This window comes from Paramisgurnus dabryanus, chromosome 15 (genome assembly GCF_030506205.2).
Source record: "Paramisgurnus dabryanus chromosome 15, PD_genome_1.1, whole genome shotgun sequence".
Taxonomy (NCBI): Eukaryota; Metazoa; Chordata; class Actinopteri; order Cypriniformes; family Cobitidae; genus Paramisgurnus; species Paramisgurnus dabryanus.
Genome location: NC_133351.1, coordinates 38,376,687 through 38,398,557, shown reverse-complemented (window position 1 = coordinate 38,398,557; position 21,871 = coordinate 38,376,687). Strand labels below are relative to the sequence as shown.

Below are 21,871 nucleotides of genomic sequence, written 5' to 3'. Positions count from 1 at the left end.
GCTCACCCACCACGCTATAATAGGGGTAGGGCCGTCTCCTTCCTCCTAGAGGAATCTCACATACAGCTAGATCGATACACAAGGCATTTATAACTTGCACTTGGTACTCACAACCATGTCGTTTTCAATCCTCGTTTTCTCTTGGTCTCAATTCACCAATTGTTCCGTATTCTCCTCAACCTTTAAGGTTCTGGATGTCTTCACAAGTGTATTACCCAACCTGAGAGCGAGAGAGAGTTTAGACAGCCACCAAACAGTGCACCAACACGGCCCAACACAGCGTTTCAACACACACCAAAAAGCTCCCCAACTGTGAATAAACTTGGCCTTAAGTACTGCCTCGCTTGGTGTATCCTCCAATCACCAAACGCTGTTCCTAACTAGGCACAGGTGCATCGAATTCGCTGATTTTCCCGCTCGCGGCGCTTACCGGAAGTCCGGTGTTCGTCCTTTCCGGTCCGGGCGGAAACACTTCCGGGCGGAACCAAACTTCCATAATTTTGGTTCCGCCCCAAAGAAAAAAGAGATCGTCACCTTGTGACACTATGAATGTGCGTAGCTGGCTTGCCACTACTTTTTCTAATATTTTAGAAAGAAAAGGTAGATTTGAGATTGGTCTAAAGTTATTAAGATCTCCCTGGTCAAGGTTTGGTTTTTTAATGAGCGGTCTAATAACTGCTAGTTTGAAAGCTGTTGGAACGTATCCTAATTCTAGCGATGAGTTAAAGATATTTAGTACCGTGTCGGACACTACATGAAATACCTCTTTTAGTAATTTTGTGGGAACGGGGTCTAATATACAGGACGATGATTTAGATGACGTTACTAATTTAGAGAGCTCTTCTATTGTAGTAGGTTTAAATGACTCAAGATGTTCGTATGATAATCTAGTGGTAAATGTACTATTGGGTAGAGTGATTGCTGCTTGCGTAGTTTCTATGTTTTCCCTAATAAACATAATTTTGTTAGTAAAAAAGTTCATGAAGTCGTTACTATTGTGTTGGAGTTTACTATTGGTTTCTGTTTGTTCTTTGTTTCTATTCAGTTTCGCAACTGTGCTAAAGAGGAAACGAGGATTGTTATGATTTTCTTTAATAAGCGTACTGAGATAGGTAGATCTGGCGGTTTTAATAGCCTGTCTGTAGTGTTGAACACTCTCTTTCCATGCTGAACGCCATACCTCTAACTTTGTGGTTCGGTAGTTTCTTTCCATTTTTCTAGCTACTTTTTTAAGGGCTGCAGTATGATGGTCATACCATGGAGCTGGCGTTTTTTCTTTGATTCTCTTTTTTCGAATGGGAGCAACGGCATCCATCGTGCTAGAGCAAACGTTGTTCAGGTTTTCTATTATAATATCCAGATCTTCACGGTTATCTGCTACATGTTTCATTTGAGACAGGTCTGGAAGAGTGCTGATAAAGCTATCTGTAGTGGTGGAAATTATTGTTCTGGCTAATCTGTAGCATGTTGTAGACTGAGCGGTCCTATCTAGAAATATTGTGTATGTGTAATGTGGACTGACTCGGTGGAGTAGTTGAATCCATATGCAGAGATTTATTAGCAGCAGAGGTACAGAGAAGGGCAGAGCAGAGAATCGTAATCCAATATACAGGCAGATGTTCAATAACAGGCAGGAAATCCAAATAGCAAACAGTTCCAAATCGTAATCCAAAATACAAGGTCAAAAACAGGCAATGAATCATACACGTGGCAAACAAACAATGGCTATAGAAAACGCTTGGTAGAGACAGGGATAAGCTGGCAATACTTCGCGACATTTTGGCATTAACCTTGGGCTTTTAACAGATATCAACAGGAAGTGAAGAGAGAGGAAGAGCAAAGTCAGTAATCAGGCGATGGCGCCCTCTGGGTGTTGGATGAATGGGTAGCGGGTATTACAGAATCTCCCCCCTTAAGAACACCTCCTGGTGTTCTTCGTGGACGCCCCCTTGGTCGTGGTGCTGGACGATCGGGATGTGCATGGTGGAAGTCTCGGGTCAAAGACGGATCCAGAATGTCCTTGGCAGCTACCCAGGATCTTTCTTCAGGACCGTAGCCCTCCCAGTCCACTAGGTATTGTAGCCGGCCCCCCCGCCGTCTGGAATCCATGATATCCTTAACCAGGTAAGCCGGAGCTCCATCAACATCCAGTGGCGGGGGGGGTCCCTCTCCTCAGAGGTAGTACCAGGAGCAGGGTGAGCAGGTTTCAGTAGTGATACATGGAAGGAAGGAGAGATACGATAATGAGCAGGAAGCTCCAACCTATATGTCACTGGATTTATTTGTCTTAAAATACGAAATGGGCCTACATACCGTGGACTGAGTTTTCTGCTGGGTAGCCGCAACCGTAGATCTTTAGTAGATAGCCAAACTCTTTGACCAGGCTGGTAGTTGGGGTGGGGACGCCTCCTGCGATCTGCCTGAATCTTCTGGGCTCTGATCGCCCTCTGTAGTCTCACATGAGCGCTGTCCCACACCCTTTCGCTTCTTCTGACCCAATCGTCCACCGCAGGAACTTCAGAGGGCTCACCAGACCAAGGGAACATGGGAGGTTGGTATCCTAGAACACACTGGAAGGGGGTGAGACCTGTAGATGAATGAGTTAATGAATTTCTAGCATACTCAGCCCAAGGGAGAAATTCAGCCCAACGTTCTTGTTCCTGGCTACAGTATGATCTGAGGTAGCGTCCTAATTCTTGGTTCAGTCTCTCCACTTGACCGTTTGCTTGGGGATGATAACCTGATGTTAGGCTTACATTGATATCTAGCTGTTTGTAAAAAGCTTTCCATACACGAGATGTAAATTGTAAGCCCCAATCAGACACTATATCTTCCGGTATCCCGTACACACGAAACACGTGGTGAAATAATGCTTGGGCAGTCTCCATAGCCGTAGGTAATCCCTTTAATGGAACCAGACGACATGATTTAGAAAATCGGTCACAAATTACCAGAATCGTGGTGTTTCCTTCAGATCTGGGAAGATCAGTGACAAAATCTATTGACAGATGAGACCAGGGTCGTTGTGGAATAGGTAGAGGTTCCAGGAGGCCAGCTGGAAGTTTTCGTGGCGTTTTGGATCGGGCACATACACTGCAAGACTTTACATACATAGACACATCATTAGACAAACTTGGCCACCAAAATGTGTTACGCACCAGTTCCTCTGTTCGCTGAATACCAGGGTGTCCAGAGCTCAGGGATGTGTGTGTCCACTGCAAGATGCGTTGGCGAAGATTTTCAGGAACGTATTGGCGTGTTGTGGGGCATTCTGGTGGTGCTGGGTCAGTTTGTAGTTCTCTCTGAATTTCCTCCATGATATCCCAACGAATTGGTGCCACGATCACTGATGATGGTATAATTGGCCCTTGACAGCTGAAATTTTCTTCCGACTCATATCTTCTTGACAGTGCATCCGCTTTCCCATTCTTGGTTCCAGGACGATACGTGACTGTAAACTGAAACCTTGAAAAAAAAGTGACCATCTAGCCTGTCTCTGATTTAAACGTTTAGCACTCTTAATGTATTCCAAGTTCTTGTGGTCTGTGATCACCTGAAATGTATGGCGGGCTCCCTCCAACCAATGTCTCCATTCAGATAACGCTTCCTTAATCGATAGCAGTTCCTTGTTTCCCACGTCATAGTTCTTCTCTGCCGTTGTTAGTTTTCTAGAGAAGAAAGCACATGGGTACATTTTACCTGGATTACCATGTCTCTGGGACAATACTGCTCCAATGCCCACGTCCGAAGCGTCTACCTCCACAATGAATGGTTGTTCAGGGTCTGGGTGTTTCAGAATGGGAGCCGTAGTGAAACTGGTCTTCAAAGTGTCAAAGGCAGACTGAGCTTGTGGTGTCCACAGTATCCTTTTAGGGTTACCCTTCAGTAAGGAAGTGAGTGGGGCTGCAATGGAACTGTAATTCCTGATAAATCTTCTATAAAAGTTGGCGAATCCCAGAAATCTCTGTAGCTCCTTGACTGTAACTGGATGTGGCCACTCTGTAACCGCCTCAACCTTCTTGATATCCATCTCCACTCCCTGGTGACTGATCTTGTAGCCTAGAAAATTAGTGCTGGCCACATGAAATTCACACTTTTCAGCCTTAACATATAACTGATTTGCCAGTAAACGTGATAAAACATCCTTCACATGTTGAATGTGCAGCTCACGTGTCTTTGAAAAAATTAGAATGTCATCAATGTAAGCTATAACATAGTGGTTGAGAATGTCTCTGAAAATTTCATTGATAAATGACTGGAATACCGAAGGTGCATTAGAAAGGCCATACGGCATCACGGAGTATTCATAGTGCCCTCTAGTGGTCACAAAAGCAGTCTTCCACTCATCACCTTCTCTGATCCTGATCAAATTGTATGCACTGCGTAGGTCAAGTTTAGTGAAAATGGTAGCTTCTCGTAATTGTTCCAGTGCTGATGGAACTAATGGAAGTGGGTACCTGTTCTTGATCGTCACCGAGTTCAGACCACGATAATCAATGCAAGGACGAAGGCCTCCATCTTTCTTTTCTACAAAAAAAAATCCAGATGCTGCTGGTGATTTAGATGGTTGGATGAAACCAGATTCGAGAGCCTCCTCAATGTACTGTTCCATTGCCTGAGTTTCTGGTATAGTTAAAGGGTAGACCTTACTTTTAGGTGGTGAAGAGTTGGGTAAGAGATCTATAGCGCAATCCCAGGGGCGATGTGGTGGTAACTTGGTGGCCTTGGATTTGCTGAAGACTTCCTTTAGTTCCAGGTACTCTGTGGGAATATTCACTGATTCATTGGTTAGAGGGCTTTCAATACTAGTAGTTAAACATGGATAAAGTAGTTGACCTTGTAAACAATGAGTTTGGCAGTATGGTGACCATTTCGTAAGTTCCCTGGAGTTCCAAGAGATTTGAGGATCATGGGTTGCAAGCCAAGGATTTCCTAGAACCACTGGGTGTTGAGGTGTACAAAACAGACCAATTTTGACTGAAATGGGGACTGTTTGATGTGTAATGCCCTTCCCAATGGGTTGACTGTTGATGGCAGTGATGTTTATGGGTGGTATACAAGGAATGACGGGTATGTGGAGCTTATGCACTAATTCATGGTGAAGCAGATTTAAAGCTGATCCAGAATCGATTAACGCTGAAACACATTGTGCATACTTGAAGTAAGTGAGAGTCAGCATGAGAGTAAAGCATTTGTTAAGCAAATTAGTGCAATGAGTACTCACTTTACTTGATGTGGGTTTATTGGGGCAGAAACGACATTGGTGTCCAGCCTGACCACAATAAAAACAAAGTTTGTACACTCGTCGTCTTTCTCGTTCCTCCATTGACGGTTTGGTGAATCCTATCTGCATGGGTTCCATGTTTTCAGACGAATTCATAGCTGAGGTTGAGGTAGCAAACGGGCTCAATGGGGTATTACGAAGCAGATTATCAATGCGGATGGCCATAGAGATGAGTTCATGTAAATCCATGTCCATATCTTTGCATGCAATCTCTGCCTGAATCTTCGGGTGCAACCCACGCTTAAACATTGGTTTTAACGCTGTCTCGTTCCATCCGCTTTGCGCTGCAATCGTGCGGAAATCGACAGCATACTCTGCAACAGTGCGATTGTTTTGACATAACTCTACCAACTGCATAGACACATCACGTCCCCCAGCCGGATATTCAAAAACTTCGCGGATTTGTTTGCAGAAATACGCAAATGATGTGCGTAGCATCTCGTCTTGATCCCAAACCGCAGAGGCCCATTCTAACGCCTTCCCCGTAAACAGAGACATCACAAATGAACACTTGGTAGTATCACGTACAAAGGCTTCGGGCTGATTATCAAAATATATGGAGCATTGGCGAATAAACCCCTTACATTTCTCTGCAGTACCATCAAATTTATCCGGTAAAGAAAATCTTACCGCCTCATGTCGAGTGGAGGGAAGAGATTGGATATACCGGGTAAGATGGTCGTTTGCAGCTCGGAGTGACGTGAGCTGGGTTTGAAACTCCGTGATCATCTCATTCTGGTAAGCGAATGCGGCCTGTAGTTGCGACATCTCCGCTGGATTCTGATCAGGCGAAGTATTCTGTAATGTGGACTGACTCGGTGGAGTAGTTGAATCCATATGCAGAGATTTATTAGCAGCAGAGGTACAGAGAAGGGCAGAGCAGAGAATCGTAATCCAATATACAGGCAGATGTTCAATAACAGGCAGGAAATCCAAATAGCAAACAGTTCCAAATCGTAATCCAAAATACAAGGTCAAAAACAGGCAATGAATCATACACATGGCAAACAAACAATGGCTATAGAAAACGCTTGGTAGAGACAGGGATAAGCTGGCAATACTTCGCGACATTTTGGCATTAACCTTGGGCTTTTAACAGATATCAACAGGAAGTGAAGAGAGAGGAAGAGCAAAGTCAGTAATCAGGCGATGGCGCCCTCTGGGTGTTGGATGAATGGGTAGCGGGTATTACAGTATGACACAAGGCAATGGTCTGAAACGGCATCGCTCTGGGGTGATATTTCGATGTCATTAATATTGAGTCCGAGTGACAAAATTAAGTCTAATGTGTGCTTACGAGTATGCGTGGGCCCTGACACGTTTTGTTTAATACCGAGAGAATTTAGTTATTTCCATGTTTAACAGTATAATTTCAAACGAATTAAATTTTAGTTCCGATTTATGGTTTACTTTGAACATTTTGTTGTATATTGTAGCTACACCACCCCCTCTCCCTTTTGCACGAGGAACGTGTTTATAATAATAGTCTTACGGGGTGGATTCGTTTAAACTGATGTAATCGTCTGCTTTAAGCCAGGTCTCTGTTATACAGAGTGCATCTAAGTTTTGGTCAGTAATTATTTCATTGATAATAGGTTCTTTATTGGTAAGCGATCTAATGTTAAGAAGGCCGAATTTTAACATCTGAGTTTCATCTGTTAATGTATTGTGTTCTAAATTTATGTTAATAAGATTTGTACGAGACGAGGTAAACGGTGTCCTGTATTTATTTGTTCGAGGAACAGACACAGTCGAGATGTGTAGGTACTCTGGTAAAAAAGGCTCTATGTGCTGGGATTAATAACAAATTTGTTTTTAAATGGAATTATTTTGGAATCAGAAGATCATAATCAAAGATTAAATGTTTTCAGTTACCTGTAAACATTTTGATATATTGTCAGGTTGTTTTTCACTGGCATAATGGAGTGTCCCACAATCTTTCTGGAGTATCCATCCACAGCTACTACATGGGTCACCCCAAACATGACCATCTTCTCATTTTGGTCAATATGTGATATGTGACCCATATATTCTGCAGTGTATTGCACTGGATTAAGGTTCTGAGATCCCTGTAAAAATAGCATAACTTAAATCAGTTTAATTCTTGAAAATTATATTATACACTGTCTTTTTAAATGGTAACAATAACTCAGAGAATTATTTTCGTATCAACAGAGAACAGAATTGTCCTCAACAGGACAACATTAAATCAACAGGGATCAGTTCTTTAATGTAAACACTATCTTACTGTTTTATAGCTTGAGATGCTTGTTCAAAACTGGACCTACAGCCAATACCCACACTCTAAAAAATGCTGGGTTATTTTCAAACCAGTATTTTATGAAAAACTGATGCATCCAGGCCACTTGTTTGTAATTTAACCTATCCCAGGTTCTATAAACCAAAAATGCTGTTGCATCAAACATTTTCTGGGTATGTTCCTCTCTGAGTCAATCCAAGGTTTAAAATAACATGTGGTTCACTACACCCACTAAAGCCCTATTTGGACGGGATTAGTATTACAGGGGGACCTCTGAGAAAATCGTGCTTCTCAGAGGTCCTCCGTGTTTTTAATCCCGTCCGAATCGGCCATGTCTGTGTTTTTCTCTGACGACCTCCGTAAGAATTCCAGAGCAATTTACCTACTGTTTTTCGCCGAACTCAGAGGTCCTCTGAGAAATTTAATCCCGTCCGAATGCAAATGTCTGTTTTTGCCCGCAATATCTTTTGAAAACACGGTTAATTTCGTGTTTTGTGCAACGTGAACTGCCGTAAGGTCTTACTAACGCGCGTATATTGTACTTCCTGCATTTCCATTCATTCAGACATGGATATTTACTCCATTCGGCGGAATTTAAAAAATAAATCAAGACGAGCCGAATCCTGTACACTGTTAAGACTGGCCACTGTAATATCAGTATCAGGTAAGAAACTGAACCTTATTTTGTTCAACTCCGGAATAGTAATATTAATTAATGAAGATGATAAATTGTTCATGATTTCTATTGGTTTATTATAAGCAGCAAGTTATATAAAACACGTAGGTTGCTATAGCAGGATTTGTTGATTAGTTAAAATTAAGTTAATAATTTACATGTTTTATTCATGTAATAATTTTAAATGTAACTCTTAAAGTAAAATTTCAAACATCACTTTCCATCAACCAAATCAATAGATTGTTTTAACTTTGTAACTTTTCTACAGTGTACAGCATGACTACAACACCAAGTGCAAATAAGGAGCGTTCAAATGCCTTTTGGGGTACAGACATCCTCCAAAATTTTGGGGAGACTGAGTGGTACTTAAACTTCAGAATGCCACAGGATGCCTTCCTGAATCTTTGTGACCTTATTCGTCCTCACATAACAAAGCAATCCACAACAATGAAGACCCCAGTATGCATTGAAAAAAGGGTTGCTATGACACTTTACAAATTAGCAAGCAATGTGGAATTTCATGACGTTGCCAACCTTTTTGGCACTGGGGTGAGCACTGCCTGTGATGTGTTTTGGGAGGTGTGTCAGGGTCTCTGCAAACTAAAAAGTAAGTTTGTTAAGATGCCAACATTAGAAGAACAGGTCAACTCCATTATTAGAGGCTTCGAAGAGAAGTCAGGGTTTCCCATGTGTGCTGGGGCCCTAGATGGTACACATATTCCAATTATAGCCCCCTCCAGCTTTCACACTGATTACTATAATCGAAAAGGATGGTACAGTGTGCTGTTACAGGGCCTGGTGGATCATCAGTACATGTTTATGGATTTTGACGTTGGCTGGCCTGGTAAGTGCCTAGACTCTTTTGTGTTTCAAAACTCAAAGCTGCATGCAAAGCTGGAAAATGGCACCTGCTTTCCACCACTGTCCAGAAACATACAAGGGGTTGACATACCCGTTTTGATTGTGGCTGACTCTGCATACTGCCTGTCTCGAAACGTCATGAAACCATACCCAGAAGGAGTTGCAAGAGGGCCCCAACTACAATTTAATGAATGTCTGAGCAGGGCAAGGATTCACGTGGAACATTCCTTTGGCCGTCTTAAGGGCAGATGGCGCTGTCTAATGAAGCGCAATGACAGTGTAACTAAAAATGTGAAGTTTATTGTTGCAGCGTGCATTGTGTTGCACAACTTTTGTGAATCTTTGAAGCTGAATTTCTTTGATCAACCAATACACACACATGAACAAAACACAACAGAGCAGCCTGAGGATGAACACACAGAGCAAGAAGATACAGATTCAGGTGAAGGCACCCTTGTAACACCACAGCATGACCAGGTCATCTGTACTGCTGATGATATCCGTGAGGCATTAGTCCTACACATTTCTGAAAACCAGTGCCTCTTTATGTGTAAAGCAACATCACACACACACGCACACATCTGAACTTTTAAGTGAACTTTTATTTTCATTTTTTGTGTTATGCACTTTTGTAAATGCTTGTTTTGCTTAAGCATGTACGGTTTCTCAAAAATGTGTTTTGGCATTAACATATGTACTGTTTTTCAAAAATATGTTTCTTAACAACATTATAAAACTTAAACTTCTTGTCTGTTCACTTGTACATTTCAAATAAACTGCATTCTTCATCTTCAAGTAGTACTATTACACATCAAAACATAAAATGTAAACATTGCAAAGTGCAAAAACATAACCTCCACGATAATGACATCATTACGTCTTATAAAAGGTTATTGCAATAACTTTAAACTTGTGCAAACAAATGCAACAGCACAAAAATTCTTATAAATTAACCAAAGGAACACAAAGTACTTTTAATGAACTGTAGCTTTACTTGTGTGGGATTTGATTTTGTTTTACTAATCGTGCTGTTTATAATCTTAATTCATGTGTATTATTACAATAATGGTTCCTGTGCTGAGTACAAGAAAGCTGTCTGTGTGTAAAGTTGAGAGGCTGTGGTTTCGGTTGGGGGAGAAATCAGCAAACGCTGATAACAAAGCCCTGAACGGAAAACACGCAGAACAGATGGTTTCAATAAACAAGTTGTTTGCTTTATAACTATGTTATATTTAGAGAAAGTGAAAATTAGTATGTTTAACTAATGAATGCATTTAACCAATTCATGAACAATGGAGTACTGTTGTGTTGTTGAATAATTATGTTTTACATATTTACTGCCTACATTTCATGCTGATTGCTTAAAGTGTTAAAGTTACAAAGATGTCCAAATAAGGACTGTGGAAATTAATCATTTTATTCTATAAACATTGTGTGTTTCATATATGCACTGAGCTATTATGTAGAAATGAGGTGTTTGTGTTTGAGAATGGAAAGTTTCCAGCTTTTGTGTGTGTGTAAAAAGCTGCAAGGAGGATTAGCGAGGAATTTACGCCTGGAGATGATCAAGATAAAAGAGGCCTGAGGGGGAAAAGTAAACAGGCAACCATGTTATTAACCAATGCTTTAATATTCACAGGATAAAATATGCAATGTATTTCTTACTTAATCAGTATTAATCATTGAATAATTGATGTAATAAATATAAGATGTTGTCTTTGATAAATTTGTATTAACCAATGAAATGAAGGTTGCATACAGAATAACTTAATGGGGGCATGGCAGCTCAACCTTGAAGAACAGAATCTCCTGTGCTTGTTCTTTGTGTGTGTGTGTGTGTGTGTGTGTGTGTGTGTGTGTGTTTTCTTCCCTAACAGATGGTTTTTAATAATGATTAAAGTGTTTGCTTAGAAGTAGTATTGCAGTAAAAGATTTAATATGTGTTTATCTATCTAAAGAAGTTAATGTGTGCCTAATGGTGCATTCCGACCAGACGCGTTAGGGGCGTTAAGCGCGAGTGATTTACATGTTAAGTCAATGCAAAGACGCGAATAGACATCCTGCTGCGCAATACGCGCGAATGGCGCGGTGCGAAATGAGCTTTTTGCACGAATGGCGCGGCGTGAATTGAGCGTTTCAAGCGTTGACGCGCGAACGGCGCTGCGCGAATTGAGCGCTTTTAGCGTTGACGCCGATTCGCGGGAAACGCTCAAGTTGAAAAATTTGAACTTTGGCGGACATTCGCGCTGCGTTAACCAATCAGGAGCTTTCTCTAGTAGTGACGTGATTACAGGAAGCCAGCAGACGGTGGAGGCAGAAATGCAAAACAATGGAGATCAATCGTCGTGAGACATCTTCGTACTTTTTACCGAAACAGGAATTTAAAAGATCTTGGTTGGAAGAAAGTGAGTGAGGAGGATCGAACAATCTGGTAAGTTTACTTAATTTGAGCTATACATGTAAGCAATGTCCTAATAACTCAATATAGGCCTACGGACCGTTTATTACCAATATTACCGTTTTTTGGACACAAAGTGTAGTTTTAAGATTAGTTCAGTCGAGAATATATATGTACAATATTCAAATATGCAGTCGATTAGTAGAGATAGCGCCTATTTGAATGTTTGCTTAGACAGATTCGGGCATGAGATCCAGAGGTAGCAGGCGGACTTCAGTGTTCTCCTTCCCCGCTGACCACAGCCTGAACTGGGCTAAATCCCTGACAGGAATTCCCTGGCTCTTATGTAGGCCTATCTGTGTTTAATGGTCAAAACTAAGATTTTATTTGTTTTGGGTTGATAAAACCAGTAGTATTTTGTCTTATGAATCTATTACTTGTTTCTTTTATTCATATTTAGTCTTTTTTAATAAATAATTAAACTATTTATAGTATACACTATTAATTTTCCACGTAGTCTTATATATTGCCAAGTGAAGCAACACAACAGGGCATATATGTTGTTTTTTTATAATGAAAAGTCAACATTAGTTGTAAATGAAAATTAATTTCTCTCTGACTAATATAATGTGCCATATGTATAATGTTATATTAATATTTCATATTGTCATTACAAAGCCGACTGGTTCTTTTGATGGTGGTGAGCCTGTGTCCCCTATGAACCTGCTGCTGCTTCTGCTTCCCATGCCGACCCATCAACATCTGCAGCTGTCCCCGCAGGTAATAATGGCCATGTTTACATGCATGTTATATTTACAGTAAGCACACAACACTGACAATTTGTGAATAAGTTTAATCCTTTTCTGCCTTCTCATTGTACAAAATGTGTTATCATCTGATACAGCGCCACCAAGATGAAGAGCTCAGAGAAGGCCTAGATAGCAGCCATCAGTGGTGAAGTGGCAGCCTCCTAGAAGCACTCCGGAGTCCGGACCAGTCCTGTAGATCCAGCACCGCCTCCACGCTCAGAGGATGAGCTCTTCCTCTTGAGTCTGGTCCCTTACCTGCAGAGGTTGCTACCTCAGATGAAAAAAATTGTTAAATTTAAAGTTCACAAATTAATTTATTAAAGCAGCACAGTTGTGCTTAATGTGGAGCCTACAATGTAGTTTTAAAAAAGAGGCAGCAATCTCTGCAGGTAATGAACCAGACTTTCTCTCCTCTCCTTCACTTTGGCTCTCCCCCTTCCAAGCAAGATCCTTTCTTATTCCTCTATGTAAATAGTTGTAAAGGTTCTTTGTATATATTGATATATTTTGTATAAATAAATGGTCTATACAGTCACCAAAGGTTTTGGTATTTTACTTTGCGCACAACATAGTAAATCACAGTTTAGACTTTGTTTAAACATCAACAGAAGCTGGTGGTGATTGTACGGGAGGAGTCTCCAGTGGTAAGATATCTGAAAGAGAGAAAATAAAATAAACATTGTCATAAATGCAGATTGCAATTCCATATTAGCAAATATAAAATTATAAAACTGGTGTTTGTGATATCTTCATTTCTCTTTACTTTTTACAGTTAAACAACAACAAGCTTAATTAAATCTCCTTTACATTTATTTAACATTTGCTCTGATTTGCTTGCTACATTGCAAAAACATAATATTGAATGATAGTCTAATATAGCAGTTACCTGCCCAATTAGTTAAGGAAATAACAAGTTTTAACAAACATGCCTTACTAAAAACATTACTTGTGTGCATTTTGAGACAAAACAAAGGACACTAATGTATTTTAAGATATGACAGTGCAAGTGGTTTTCAGTTTGGACAGCTCTTACATTTATTTTAGTCTATGACTAGTTTAATCCCTGTCCTTACGAAAGTTAACCATGGTTTTACTAATAATAATCAATACACCAAAATAGTATGGTTACTACACTTTTACCACAAACATACATTCATTTCCATAAGGGGAAACCGCCCCATAGTCTTCTGAACACACAGTTATCAATACTGTACTTGAAATGACAATTAACTTTTGTCTACAACACTTGGTTTAAGCTAACCACCCCATTTATGTCTATCGAGGTTCTCAGTCATTAATTACTTGTAATCACACAGAATATTCAATGATTTACTGACCGGAGACCGATAGACAGGGGCTCTGCAGTCCTCAAAGGAAATACTCCCAGGTCATCTAACTGAGGCCGGCCGGAAGTAGCGCTGCAGCCTGCAGGCGGCCGTCAGGGCAGCTCTTGAAGGAGTGGGTGCATGCTTGGATCTCCGGCCTGGCGGAAACCCCTCCCATGACGCGAATTTCCGCGTGAATGTCTCGAATGACTAGAATTTCACGCGCGAATACAGCGAGTAAACTCAAAATGTTCAAGCATTTAACTACGCGCGAATAGCGCGTTTTTGCCGCCCCTAGCGCGTCTGGTGTGAACTCACAGTTATTCATATAACCAATTTTACGAATAATGAAATGATGTCATGATATTGAAATGTGTTTTACATAATAATCACTTTTATCTTACAGCTTATGTTTTTTATGAATAAATGAATGGTTTATTAATGATTTGTTTTTAAGAAAGCATTATAACATGCTATGTGAAGTCAACCATATGTGAAGTGGAGGAGTACTAGGGAGGAACTGCAGGGCTCCCAGGGATGAGCGGAGAACAGTTTGTTTTTTCTTTGTCTGTGTGTCTGTCTTCACCGGCAGGCTGAAATTGGGTGTGGTGAGGGAGTCAGATTCACGAGGAAGAGCGGCCTTTGTGGGTGGAGATTCTCAGAAGAAGATCGATGTCACATATTTTATAAATATGCATGTTACTTCCTGAGCTGGCTGTTCGCCACTTGAGACGACCCAGCGCGCTGTTAAACTTTTTCATATCTGATCAATAAATATTTTAACTTAGATATTTGTATCTTGTGCCTTTCCTCTAAATTATGAACATGCAATGGACGCCTTAAAGTCCAACACTTGTCATGGCTTTGGTCAGATAAGGAACGTTGTTCATGGAACTGCGTTAGTGATGGGTTTGGGTGTACAGCTTCCGATTGAACACAGAAACTGTCAGATGGATAATACTGCTGACCCAGATATTGTGTGAATGAAGTGGAGGGCTGATACTGTTGCACTGTAGGTCTAATCATCTGCATAAGCTGAAGCATGAATTGCTGGGTATCTCGTGCACACCTATCTTCAGCTTCCTGGCGCTTCACCTCAAACTCAAAACGTGCTCTCTCCAGATCTAGTCTGGCCTGCTAGTATTGTCTCTCCCAGGCCATCTGATCCTTGTCCAGACGCTGTTCAGTGGCATCTTTATCATGCTGAATAAGCATGTTTATCCCTCTCTCCATAGCCTCCATGATTTGAGTTTTTTTGCCTTTGCGGCCTGATGAGAAAGATCATAATTACACAATTACATTGCATCATGACAACAACACATACGTATTGGCAGTCACAGAGAATTACATTACTCCGTTTTTTTCTGAAATCTCGTTTTTTGGTTGTGCATTCCAATTAATATCAATTTAACAGTTTAACTAATTTAAAACCTTTTATAACTTAAAAAATACAGCTAAGTAGCACCATAAAAACAAAACAATAACATAACAATAAACATGTTTTGACAAAAATGTTAAAAACGGAGTTGTCTCGTTTTGCAACGAAACTCTTCATATGTAGATTAGGGATGCATAGCGATTAACTGCGATTAAACTATAGCAGAATAAAAGTTTACATCATATATGTGTGTGTGTACTGTGTATAATAACTGTGTAGATAAATGCACACACATGCATGTATACATTTAAGAAATGTTTACATGTGTATATACATTTGTATAGTTCTGTGTAATTTATATTATAGATAAATATATATTTTTTTTCTTACAATTATACATGCATGTGTGCATATTTATATATACATAACTATCATACACAGTTCACACACATATATCATGTAAAAACATTTTATTCTGCTATAGATTAATTGCAATTAACGGTTATGCATCCCTAATGTAGATTTAATATTTCTGATTTATTCATTACTTATGAATGCTTGCTTAAAAACAACAACAAAAGTTTCAAAGCAACTTACTTGTAGTGGTGGGATTTTGGCCACGATTTGAGGTCTGCTGAGACATAACACTGCTGTTATTCTCAGATGCTGTCACTGCTGCTGCTTGCTGGTCTGGTACATTATCTGATACTTGTGGGATTTTTATGTTGTTTTATCAATCTTGCTAATTGCTAAAAGTGTTAAAGTTACAAAGATGTCCAAATAAGGACTGTGGAAATTGATTTTGTTCCATTTTTATATTTCTTTAATTGATCATTTTATTCTATAAACATTGTGTGTTTCATATATGCACTGAGCTATTATGAAGAAATGAGGTGTTTATGTTTGAGAGTGGAGAGTTACCAGTTTTTGTGTGTGTGCTGCAAGGAGGAATTTAGGAATTTACGCCTGGTATAGATCAAGATAAGAGAGAGGCCTGAGGGAGAAAAGCAAACAGGGAACTATGTCATTAATTAATGCTTTAATGTTCACAGGATAAAATATGCAATGTATTTCTTACTTAATCAGTATTAATCATTGAATAATTGATGTAATAAATATAAGATGTTGTCTTTGATAAATGTGTATTAACCAATGAAATAAAGGTTGCATACAGAATAACCTAATGGGGGCAGGGCAGCTCAACCTTGAAGAACAGAATCTCCTGTGTGTCTGTGTGTGTGTGTGTGTGTGTGTGTTTTCTTTCCTAACAGATGGTTTTTAATAATGATTAAAGTGTTTGCTTAGAAGTAGTATTGCAGTAAAAGATTTAATATGTGTTTATCTATCTAAAGAAGTTAATGTGTGCCTTATTCATATAACCAATTTTACAAATAATGAAATGATGTCATGATATTGAAATATGTTTTACATAATAATCACTTTCATCTTACAGCTTATGTTTTTTATAAATGAATGTTTTATTAATGATTTGTTTTTAAGAAAGCATTATAACATGCTATTCAAAGTGGAGGAGTACTGGAGAGGAACTGCAGGGCTCCCAGGGATGAGAGGAGAACAGTTTGTTTTTCTTTGTCTATGTGTGTCCATCTTTGCCTACAGGCTAAAATTGGGTGTGGTGATGGAGTCAGATGGACGAGGGGAACGGCCTTTGTGGGTGGAGATTTTCTGAAGAAAGATCGACGTCACATATTTTATAAATAAGCATGTTACTTCCTGAGCTGGTTGTTCGCTACTTGAGAGGACCCAGCGCTGTTAAACTTTTTCATATCTGATCAATAAATATTTGAACTTAGATATTTGTATCTTTTGCCTTCCCTCTAAATTATGAACATGCAAATGGACGCCTTAAAGTCCAACAATTGGTGACCGCCGACGTTTTGTGGAGGGACAGGAGAGAGTGAGAGGAAGGAGGGTTTCACATTGAAGAAACCAGAGTAAGGGAGGGCTCCATTTCAACACAAAAGACCGGTCTTCTAAAATAAAGGTAAGCAGAAACCTGTTATATCAAATTCTGCTATTGGACATCTACCAAATTAATTGTGTTGATAAGGAGCTCCGAACTGAAATTAATTATTTAAACAATAAGAATTGATCAGAGTGAAAAACTTTTTGAAATTTTTGATTTTTTTGTTAAATAAAAGGTTGAGGATTCCTTTAACGCATTAGGCGTTATAAAATACCAACTCGGGTTGAAGCCCGTAGGGGGTTGGGAAACCTTTAGGTGGAAGTCCTAGGAATAATCTAATTGAGTACAGTATTAAATTTATGGGTTGAGAAACCTTTAGGTGGAAGTCCTAGGAATAATCTAATTGAGTACAGTATTAAATTTATGGGTTGAGAAACCTTTAGGTGGAAGTCCTAGGAATAATCTAATTGAGTACAGTATTAAATTTATGGGTTGAGAAACCTTTAGGTGGAAGTCCTAGGAATAATCTAATTGAGTAAAGTATTAAATTTATGGGTTGAGAGACCTTTAGGTGAAAGTCCTAGAAATTATCTAATTGAGTACAGTATTAAATTTATGGGTTGAGAGACCTTTAGGTGAAAGTCCTAGAAATCATCTAATTGAGTACAGTATTAAATTAAGGGTGTGGAAACCTTTGGGTTACAGGCCCAGGAAATTCCATTGTGCACTTGATTCTGCAGTTGTATTTGGGTATATTTCATTTTGACATTGTATATATATAGAGGAATTGTATTTACAGTTGTATAAAGAATGGTTGAATTTCAGAAAGAGTGTGATGAATATGTGTGTTCACCGGTGTATGTGCCATGGAAAAAATGTTAATAGTTTGGAGAGGGACCAACTGTAAAAGACTAAGAGAAAGAGTTGAGAATTTGGACAAGATTGGCTCTGGTTGCTGCTGCCATGCAGGCTATTGAATCAAATAGAAAAGGGGAAGTTTACAGTGGTGCAGCTGCAAAGCAACAGGAAGTTAAACAAGGAAACAGTCAGCCAGACTCAAGTGTGACACCTACGGCTCCTCCTCCAGCTCCACCCCCAGTGAAATCGATCTACCCCTCCTTGCACACACCTACTCCTTATGAGAAAGCCAAAGCCCCAATGAAACAGCCTGTTTTTCAAATCAATAGCGGTGAATTAAATGTAGATGTAGATTTTATTTGTGTGAAAATGTAGTGTGTCTGTGATATAATGAGTCTGTTAAAACCATAAATGGGATTAAGCAAAATCTAGCAGAACGACAGAAGCGAAGCTTTGAAAGAAAAACAACAAATTACAGAAAAGAGTAGAGACCAAGTTATTAAATGTGGAAATGAAGATGAACAATTAAACAAGGACAGAAAATTGTTAAAAGGTGAATGACACAGATAAATTGTATAAAGGACAAAAGATTTAACAAAATGAAGAGGAGTCTTCATCTGATGATGGAAGGTGGTCACAAGATAAATTTTATTTTAAATTGAAAGGCAATATTTTGCAATGGGTTAAGTTAAACCTTGAAAGGCTGAAAGCTCTCATCCTTTGACATTCAAGAAAGTGACTAAAAAGCTGGCAAGAAACAGACAATGAAAAACTGTGTGTGATATCAAAGTGCTGGAGTTGCAAAGAGAGGAGTAACTCATAAACTGGACTGAAAGCACATTCTATTTGAATGGGACTATACTTGAACTCAAGCGGTGAAGGGGGCACTGCATATGGTCAGAGACATTTACAAGGATGAAACACCAAAAAGACTGAGTGGAATCCAGAAAGACTCACAAAGACAATACTGTTCTTGGAGGCAAGAGAAACTGGACAATATTTCACTGGACACTGAACTTTTTTATCTTCATACGGGCCTTTGAATGAAAAAGGGGAAAGAGTAAACAGCCGTTCAATGTTTAGTAAAGACCTTGTTACTATAGGGACACAGACAATCTTTATGAGAAAATCAGCTAGACACATTTAAAGGCTGATCAAGAACTTTGTTGTTAGGTGTGACTACCTGTTCTGAAATCAAATCAGACTCCTATTAATCTGACAGGAAGAAATGCATAATTGAATTTGGTATCTACAAAGGAAGTCAGAATTCCACTGATGGTACTGAGCTAAAAAGCAAATATATATGGCATAGAACAGCTATGGCAGAAAGGAAATTAAAATAGATATAAGAAATAAATTGAAAAAGAAAAAAGAACACCATAGAACACTATAAAAGGTAAACAAGAAAAGCTGTGACAATAGAAAAATAACTGATTATTGTAACAAACTTTGTATTTAAGGAAATCGCCAGCCCAGACATCATATATGTGCATGAAGGTGTTCACATGGCAGATCTAATCACTGAGGGTGAGCCGCAGGATTGTATACCATTGACTGATATACAAATTATTATTATTGTAATTAATTATAATTGTTATACCATTGACTGGAAAAGCAAATAAATTGAGAGATGGTTTGTTCGCGGTACCACTGACAACTACCCCACCGTTAATCACAATGTTTACAGATGGTTGTTGTTTCAGAGCAGCAGATGACACATTCAAGGCAGGCTTTGCTGTGGTTGAGCAAGTTGTGGGTGATTTTGTAACACGACTGAGTGGTAGATTGAAAGGTAAACGGTCAGCACAGAGAGCTGAAATGACAGCTGTACTCAAAGCCTTGCACTACACTGGTGAAGAGAGGGTGATTGTTTATAGTGAATCTGCATATGTGATTGGTGCAGTATATATGGAACTGCCATATGGCAGATAGGTGGGTTTGAAACCAGGAAAGGCCGGCCTATAGTAAATGCTAGCAAAGCCTGACACATACTACAGGCTGTGAAGGTACCTAATGACGTGGCTGTTGTCAACTGCCTAATAAACCACTTAAATCCCCAACCATGGTTTCCCAAGACAAAGTTAGATCTGACAAAATTGACAAACACGTACTGGAATTGACATATAGTTTCGGGGCTGCTTATCACCCCAATGTTAGAGCAAAGATGAAATAATGAACCTGACTTTGACATTAAAACTTGACTTGACAAACTATGTGCACAGACAAAAATAACATGGCTTGATGCATTACCAATTGCATTAATGTCTATTCACTTTTCTGTTGACAGGATCACTGGTTTCACAACCTTTGAATTGCTTACAGGTCGACAGTTTCCAGGCCCAAGGCACGCCTTGGTGTAGGATCCAATCCTGCCACTAACTAATGCTGTTTATTTCTACAAACTAACTGCTATGATTGAAAAATTTTCGTGACAGGCTACCACACAACGACATTGTGGGAACAACCCAGCAGTTATAAATGATGATTGGGGTTCTAACAGACACAGGTGTGGACCTGAGGACTCAGGTCCAAGAGAGGGAGAGTGTTGAAAGTGAAAGTGAATCAGCTGGAATACAGAGAGGACAAACAGGAAGTGGTAACACATCAGGGGTAACACTCACACAACACCAACAACAAAGTCAACAAACACTCTGTAAAATTGTGCATAAAAAAGGTGACATTTTTTCCAGCCCAGTAACAGAACCCCTAGCACACTGTGTGAGCACAGATTGTGCCTACGGAGCAGGTATAGCCGTACAGTTCAAAGCGAAGTACGGTACACAAAAGGTTGTAAGACAGAACAAACACACAGGTGAATGTGCAGTTACCCATGAGGACGACGGCAGATTGATTTTTCATTTAATAATAAAACAAAATTGTACTGATTTACCAACATATGAGAATTTTACCTACAGCCTCAGATGTATGAGAGAGTGGTGTGAGAAAGAAAACATAACAAGTGTATGCACTCCCCGGCTGGGGTGTGGCCTGGATAAATTGGATTTCCACAAAGTGCTGGAAATCCTTACAGAAGGGTTTAGAGACCTGAATATCACAATTGCCATATATTCAGTATAACCTGTTTAACATTTTAATGCTTAAGAGTTTTGAGTTTTCTATAATTATTACATTTTACATTACTGTTGATTTTCTTAAAGTTTCGTATAATATTATAGTTTACGTTTCCTGTGTGGATTTGAGTCCACAAGAATGAAGTTGTACAGAACCTCGAGGAGGATGAAGAAGAAAATGTGTGACCTCTTTCAGAGGTCAAGAGAGGGAATTGTGGGATTTTTATGTTGTTTTATCAATCTTGCTAATTGCTAAAAGTGTTAAAGTTACAAAGATGTCCAAATAAGGACTGTGGAAATTGATTTTGTTCCATTTTTATATTTCTTTAATTGATCATTTTATTCTATAAACATTGTGTGTTTCATATATGCACTGAGCTATTATGAAGAAATGAGGTGTTTATGTTTGAGAGTGGAGAGTTACCAGTTTTTGTGTGTGTGCTGCAAGGAGGAATTTAGGAATTTACGCCTGGTATAGATCAAGATAAGAGAGAGGCCTGAGGGAGAAAAGCAAACAGGGAACTATGTCATTAATTAATGCTTTAATGTTCACAGGATAAAATATGCAATGTATTTCTTACTTAATCAGTATTAATCATTGAATAATTGATGTAATAAATATAAGATGTTGTCTTTGATAAATGTGTATTAACCAATGAAATAAAGGTTGCATACAGAACTAGATAGAAAAGTTCGTCGGAACAAACTTTATGTTGGCTTGAGAAAGCCTAGTCTGAGAGTAGAGTTTGACAACTTAGCATGAAGCTATCATGATTTAAATTAAAGCTAGCATGATTTAACATGAAGCGAACATGATTTAACATGAAGCTAGCATGATTTAGCATGAAGCTAGCATGAAGCTAGCATAATTTAACATGAGGCTAGCATGATGATATCATGATTAGCATAAAGCTAGCATGATGCTAGCATGATTAGCATGAAGCTAGCATGATGCTAGCATGATTAGCATGATGCTGGCATGATTAGCATGAAGCTAGCATGATGCTAGCATGATTAGCATGAT

The 21,871-nt window shown here is 39.3% G+C and overlaps 1 long non-coding RNA gene and 1 pseudogene across 1 annotated transcript; one reads left to right on the top strand and one right to left on the bottom strand.

Annotated features, from left to right (window-relative positions):
* The window catches only part of LOC135758568 (uncharacterized), a 106,988-nt pseudogene that overhangs the window by 37,111 nt on the left and 48,006 nt on the right, over positions 1–21,871 (bottom strand).
* On the top strand, positions 11,348–13,024 carry LOC135758545 (uncharacterized). Its single transcript, XR_010536504.2, has 3 exons — positions 11,348–11,512; positions 12,158–12,259; positions 12,384–13,024. It is a non-coding gene; the product is annotated as an uncharacterized lncRNA (long non-coding RNA).